We start from the raw sequence: 7912 nt of genomic DNA, 5'->3' as shown, positions 1-7912 counted from the left end.
AGCCTCAAGGATCCCTTCTTCAGCAGATGGAGGTGTGTGAGCAGGGCAGGCAATTAGGCCCACTGTAATCCTCCATCTGCCTTCCTGCATCACCAGCCTCCAGCCCAGAAATGAGGATCAGGCACTGTGTACACGGTCCAAAAACCTGACAGAGCATAATGACAAACAAGACAGTCAGCCATTTTATTTTTAAATTGCACCATTTGTCTTCATCTATCATTTTCCCTTCATCATGATCCTCGCCTTCTTTCTTTCACAAGCATAGCGGCTTAAGTACTTTCAATGCACACACGTAGCTGTCATCATAACTGCTGTAGACGCTTTGAATTTGATCACTCTCTCGTGTGCCGCAAACCTGAATGTGAACTCTACGTGACCATCGCTGAGATCTCATCGCTGACAGAAGACACCAAAGAGGCTAATAGAGTAGCAGCGACACGCTAAACACGATTGCAGAGGGGTCACAACACAAAACACTCCTCCACAGCCCTCAGTTTACCTGCCCTTTGTCATGTAACAGGGAGTCGCTTCACAAAACTGTGGCCCCTTTTCACCTCTCATTGAATCGTATTTCTATTTGAACGTTTATGATATGCCCTCCTAATGATGGGAGGCTAACACTCACTCCTCGCCTCTTTGTCAACACATAAGCAAGATGGCAGATCTAACAGTGCTCTTCTATTGCATATAAAAGTACAGCGTTTGGGGGTTTGGCCGATCCCTCGTGACAGTTATTAATTCTAATCCCATCCATCAAGAAAGTGATGCTGATGAAGAACGATCAACTATCATCTAAGATCGATTTGAGAGGAGTCTATGTTTGTCCCTTCATTAAGATAAAAACAGAAATGCATATGATAATCTGGCAATAAGAGAATAACTTTATAATTATAATTCCGGTGGCAACACAGAAGTCAACAGGTTTGTAATAAGAACACCGTCCTTGAAGTTGCCATGGAATCTCCAGATCACCTAACTGCAGTGGACTATAAAAATGGTGGACCATCCAGAATGCACTCATATTTTACAGCCACACATTGGCCTTAATGTTCAAATGAGAACTATACCGTCACCAAAACAACTCTGACTACTGGAGAAGCAATTGGCGTCAGCTTGGCCTGAAATATGCACGCTAAACATGACATCCGAAAGATTTAATGTCCCATAAAGTTACAGATAAGCCAGGTGAATCTCAGCTCGTAAAACGACCAATAGATGAACACAAATCTGACAAACTCTGCATGTGACAGCATTATTTTGGGGCAGGGGGTGATTTTGCTTTTTCCGTGGCAACTTCTGGTCCAATGCTAAATACTCCATTGTGAATGCAGAGTCAACCACCAGGACCACTTGTGCTTTGCCAAAAGCTTGAGTTTCTGTTGAGTGTCCTAGTCTGTACTTCACATTGTATTTTGTTTTTTGTTTGTTTTCTCTGCGTCTGCTCTGCATGCAGTACTTTTAAATAAAGAAATTGTTCATTCATCCAAGTGCCAATTTGTGTAATTATCTCCTGGTCACTGCATGGAACAAAGCCAAAGCGCAGCTCAGCCCTGTTTATTCAGGATAATTGGAATGCTTTGAAGTCATACATGATTATAGAGTTTCACTCGATTGGATTAAATTGAAGATGAACTGGACATTTTCTAAACACCTCCGTCTCCACTTTTATATTCATGTCAAGCCGAAAGGAACTTATCACCAGATTGCCTGTAAAAGATGTGACATTTGCTGGTCCATTTCAGCTGTCACTTCAATTGTCCTTTTATCTTCTGTAAGTCGAGCTTTTGTGCATTGGAATGTCTCTCTCTCGCTGTGTCGTTGTCAAAATGTGTAGCCTTTCTATTAGCATTTGGCAGTTGAATTAAAGGTCTTGGAGGGGAAAAAAATATGATAGCAACGTTAAAAGCACTCAGTGAATCCCTAGTTCCTCATTAATGGCACATTGGCTGCCTTGTGGGACCGAGCGTGCATAGACAATGTTCTGTATCACATGAAAAAGATGCAGAGTTGTCCGTAGAAGGAGAATGTTCTATGAATCATAAAGACCGCTTTCTTCGTGCCTCCCTCCCCCAGGGAGAGAATGAGCACAGCTCCATACATGAGTGTTGCGACGGTCACCAGTGGTGCGCTGACCTTCTGCAATATTTACGGGTCATGCAAAGTGCAACTCCTGCCTTAGGACTGATCCATTGAGTCCCAACAAGAGGAGATTGCATGCATGCATGCCAGTCAAATATATTCGTTTTCCAAGCGCCTTTCCACCTTCCGCACTATTCTTCAGTGCATTGTCCCTGTGTGTATTCAGAATGATCCAATCAGGAGATTTATTACTAAATAAGACATCGGGCGTGATGCAAAGGGAGCCAGTCAGCTCAAAGTGTCTTCTCTGGGGTGACGCCTTGTTTTCCCTGTGACAGTAGAGGCTTTATGTGCTGTTGCATCTGCTGCTGTGTGTGGGGGTTTCGGCCTCACTATCAATGGTCAGCTGGAGGGAAGGTTGCGGGGTCAGCACATTAGTCGTTGCTCTCAGACTTGATAAAACAAAAGGAATCATGTTAGTTGTGTTTTGTTCATTCAGCGAGATTCTGCAACTGTGTTTGATTTGGAGGTATTACATTGTTATCAGTGTTGGACACAAAATTACTTTCAAACTTTCCTTTGGATATAGTTGTTTATTGCAACAAGTGAACTGTTGATAGTAGCTCTAGAGGTTATTTATTTGATCAGCTTTGGTTACAAACAAAAAAAAATATTACCGTAGTAGAATGGAAGGTTTAAAAGTATATAACGTATATATTTCCTCAAATAATGGTCATCCACAAATGGACGTCATGCCTTTCATTAGTCTCTGAGTGTGTCATTTGCATCAAGGCAACAAATTTTGCCTTTAAGGTTTAATCAATTCCCAGTTGTCTTAATAACACTCTTTCATAAAAATACTGCAAATATCAAAAATTATTACACGCCCTCTTTCTTGGCATGCTGAAATCAGCACCTTTTTTCATGGTTGGCTTTTTGTCATGCAAGTGAGGCAGGGTTCATCAGTTTCCATATACTGTTAAGCCAATGACAGGAAAATATTGCGTTACCATGAAAATCGGGTGGAGCTTGAGCGTTGCACAGCAGGGGCTTTGTTGGTGACCTTGCAGCATTTCACAGGAAAATGTATGCCTGGATCTTGCTGGTGAGTAGGCTATGTGTTGCAGCTGACTCCTCGTTTCTATTTGTGGAAGCAGAACTCATTCTATGTATTAAAAAAAAAACGCGAGTAGAGTGAAGACAATAACATTATTTTCCTGAAGGCAGCAGTCTTATACTGTACTACGTGTCTGTGGCACATGACCACATCATCAAACATAAATGCCCGCCACTGTCACGGTGAGAGCAAACGCAAAGTTGTGTATTCAATAAAGCTAAATGCAGCTCTGCTTACCTTTTGACTATTTTGACATGATTTCCGGGACGTCATACCCAAAGATGATGCAGCTAATTCTGCATCATAGTGCCTCTACATGATAGCATTTCAAACTGTGTTGACCTACCGTCACTTCAAAGTCCTGTTGGGAGCGGAGAAACCCAGTGTGGCGATGGTAGTCAGTTATTATTTACATTTACCCCGCTTTTACGTAACAGTGGGGCAGAGGTGCAGAACAGCTGACTCATAGACACTTTTTTCAGATCCAGACAGATATTTTCACTACACGGTTGTTGAACTTCACACTTGATTGGGGGGATGCAAGCACTCATAGCCTCAAATATTTGCATACAACTCATTCAAAAGTCCTTTTTCCAAAATATGAAAAACAACTCCCTTCAAAAAATGCTCTTTACTTCTCTGTCACTAACCCAAACAGCAGCACCAAAGCACATTAACAGAACAAGCCAAACAAAACATCTGTAAAAACACCGTTGATGCATAGTTAGCACTGCAAGCAGTAGGTACAAGCGCCCTGATCTGTCGTTAGTTCTTTCATGCCTCTCTACTAATTATAAATCTCATTAAATACCCTAGACGGACAATCACACAGCCATGAAAATGGTTAGCAATGACACGAGGAGAGCGTGAAAGAAATGCAATGTATAATTGGTGAGGAGAATCCGAGTGTGAACTTGAAGTGTCAAACACAACCAACAGTCCAATGAGCATATTCCAAAACCTTCAATCGGTTTTGTCCTTCAATGACAAGTCCTATCGTTTGACCCAAGGTTATATGATTATTGTAACCTTGATTATCAGCAATAAAATTCTGTATTCATTTAGACTGCTGATACTGACCCAAAATGTAAAACATGCACATATCGCGCACTATTAACTTCATTTGACCAAGCAAAAGAACAATACGAATCTTACCAGTTTTCTTCATCAAAAAATCACATCATGCAGAAACGAACGTCCTGTGGGACTTGCATACATGTCGCTGGTGGATAAGCCTCATGAGTTAGCTAACGTAGCATGTAGAGCAACTGAGACATTTCCCATGCATCATTCATTGATATGACATGAAGTTTGGAGGAATTGAGATATCAATTGCAAGGTTGTCAAAGAGTGAAAAGGAATGAACTTGTCGTACTTTGTGAGGGAAAAAAAACAAACATCCGAATGTATATTAGAGTGCGTAATCGTAACCGGTATCCAAAACCCTACTGTACACATTTTACAAGGATGCAAAGATTGCAAAATAATAAAAATAAATTTTACTCCATAGAGCAGTGAAACACGAGCAAACCCAGAACCTGAGTGCATATCTGGTTAAAAATATCTGGATGGCGGACTTTTTTCTTTTCCTTTTCTCTTTCTACTCTAAGTTAAATGTCCCTCACTCAACCTTGGAATGCAAATGGTCATCCCATTGGTAGAATTCTGACATTTTGTGTAATTCTCCAGGAACCAAGCAGAGAGTTTAGTTTGAGGAATATATTTTTTCTCTTTACCATTCTTTCAAATGACAGCGTAACATCAAACAGTCATTCCATTAGTCTTAAGTACAGCAAAAGCTTACAGATGTAAAGCTCAATAAATAGAAAAACGGATGCCAGACCGTGGCTATTGGACATATATATATATATATATATGTGTCATATATGAGATGTATAGTTTTTAGAAAATGGAAAGCAAAACATCAATAATTTTTCAAGATTTTGGCTTGGCCAGTGGTCTTATCAAATGACGACCGATTGATTGAAAACAAGGAAGTGAGAGATGTTTTTTGCCTTGTTAGTTCCACTCCATGGAGAAGTACCGTAGTACAATACAGGCAAATTACACGGGCCTTGTTATAAAATAATGTTATTTTAGTCTGAAAAATGAAAGGCTGTCGTTTGGACACCCCGAAAAGAATCGAAATTGAGAATCGTTTGGAAGCGAAATTGGGACTGGAAGCGTTCTGTGATGTTTTTGTTTCGGTCGGGGAGGAGCGGGGGGGTAATATTATGTTCTTGTTTGGGTTGCATTTGGTTTTGTTCCATCATGTGCCTTTTTTGTCTCCACCTGTTCTCGTCATCCGGGTCCCTTGTGCTAACCAATCAACTCCCTCAAACCTTTGTTTGTTGTCCAGGTGTTCCTCGTTGTTTCATCACTTTGCTTGTATTTACTTTCCTGGGTTCTGTCAGTCTTTGTCCGATCATTGTGTGTGCTGAGTGCTCCTGTCATAGGTTTCTTGTTTCTTTGTTACTTTGGTTTCTTGTGGTATTCAGGACTTTGTTTGTGGTTTTGATTTAGTTGTTCCAGTGTACCCCTGCAAGTGTTTTTTGTTAATACATTTTGTTCAGCCCACCCTGCTCCTCCTGCCTCCCTCTTTTATGGGGTCCTCTACCATTATGCCACATGATATGTTCAAATTCAAACAATACCCAATCCTACTCTCATGTTTTGTTCTTGGTAATATATAGCCCTGGACGTTACTTCTATAAAACTTCATTTGACCAAGCAAAAGAATAATACAAATCATACCAGTTTTCTTCATCAAAAATGGAGCTTAAAACAGCAGAGCTGAAATTTTTTTTTTTAAATGGCTTGTGGAAAATATGATTGGCTGGTAAATTGTCAACAGCCATACTGGCTGGTGTTCAAAAAAGTTCATTTAGAACCCTGCCCCTGAAAATAGCCAATAAATTGGAATTGGACACGGCGATCTGCAGTCAATATTCAGGTCGAGGTGTTGACATTCAAATTCCCAGTGAAACCAATGTGAATGCTGCATGCTACCTCCATAGATATTCGGGACAAGTAGGTCAGAGTGAGGAAGGCCATCACCTGAACCAAACAGGCTGATATAGTCTCTCTGGAACTCCACAGCTTTGATGGAGCCATGTCAAGTGTCTTTCGAAAAGATGTATAAATAGTGCATATCTGCTCCCTGAGCTAGAGCACTGCATCCCTTTGAGTGTCATTAGGCCCATTTGGAGCAGTAATTGCTTATAGCGAGGCAGTCAACCACAGCGCTGACGGATGGAAGGAGACGACAAGACTATTTTTGGTTAAGCTGCACAGGCTGCACAATGCAGCCCTTTTTTTTTTTTTCACTGAAGAGAGACATTTTCTCATTGTATCTACCTTGTTGGTAAAATATCAAACCACATCCCAGATTTAACATTATAATGGGACATAAAACCAGACTTTTAACTAATCAGTTTGATGCAAATCACATCAATATTTAACATTCACTGATGGTGTAGTGGTTCCGTGCTGACAGTGTGGGTTCGGTTCCCAATTCGACATCGTCTAGAATGGTTGTCTGTCTCTCTAATATACTGTATGTGCCTTGTGATTGAGTGGCGATCACTCCAGTGTATAGTCCTGCCTTTCACCCAAAGTCATCTTGGATAGGTTCCATCTCCCTGCATCACTGAAAAGGTGAATCGGTGTAGAAAATGGACGGATGAAGATTTAGGATATTTTAGTCGATAGTTATAACATACACAAAGGCCACTTTAGTGAAATTATTCCACACAAGCAGCAGGCTGATGAAATGACAATGGCGATAGCAAAGAACAATACCTCTTTTTTTTTTAAATCCTTTGTCTTTGCTGACGAGGGAGTTAGCAGGCAGAAGGTTATTTTTCACCTCACCTGTCCTTTGCTTGCTCAATGACAGATAAACCCAGCGGGTCGGCTCTGTGTCTTGCGTCTACAGATGGCACATTGGTGCTGATGGGGCACTCTGGAGAGCACACATGGATTTACAGAGTGGAGGGGTGTGTGCACCAGTGTGAGTAATAGTAACACCAATCCGCCTGAAAAAGGAGAAATTGTGGGGATGAATGAGGCAGCACCATGGCAACCAAAACAAAGAGAGGACAGAAGAGCTCCTCAGGCAAATTGCACATGCATGTTCTTGCTATTATCACCACGGAAAGACTTTCACTGCAGCTGTCAGTCCATCACTGCTTCAGGGTTCTATTGATTCCACCACTAACAATCTCTGCATATGCTTGGACTCTAAAGTCATTTTATAATGTTTTTGGAGTAAAAAAAAAAATCTAACTAAAATACAAATTCTGCCATGTCCAAATTCTCCATTGTCTGAACGGTTTATGCTTACAAGGGTGTGCTAGAGCTCCTGTATACATTATATATATATATCCTTCCATTTTCCAATCTGCTTACCCTCACAAGGGTCGCGGGCGTGCTGGAGCTTATCCCAGCTGTCTTCGGGCAGTAGGCGGGGTACACCGCCAATCCCAGCACACATGGACGAACAACCATCCATGTTTACAATCACCCCTATGGATTGAATTTAAAGTGATCAATTAACTTACCATGCGTGTTTTTGGAATGTGGAAACCGCAGTACCCGGAGAAAACCCATACAGGCACTGGGAGAACATGCAAACTCTACACAGGAGTGTGTGTATATATGTGTGTGTGTGTGTGTGTGTGTGTGTGTGTGTGTGTGTGTGTGTGTGTGTGTGTG

The sequence above is a fragment of the Hippocampus comes genome, unplaced genomic scaffold (assembly GCF_001891065.2).
Source record: "Hippocampus comes isolate QL1 unplaced genomic scaffold, H_comes_QL1_v1.1 scaffold76, whole genome shotgun sequence".
Lineage (NCBI taxonomy): Eukaryota > Metazoa > Chordata > Actinopteri > Syngnathiformes > Syngnathidae > Hippocampus > Hippocampus comes.
This window is presented reverse-complemented; position numbering follows the sequence as displayed.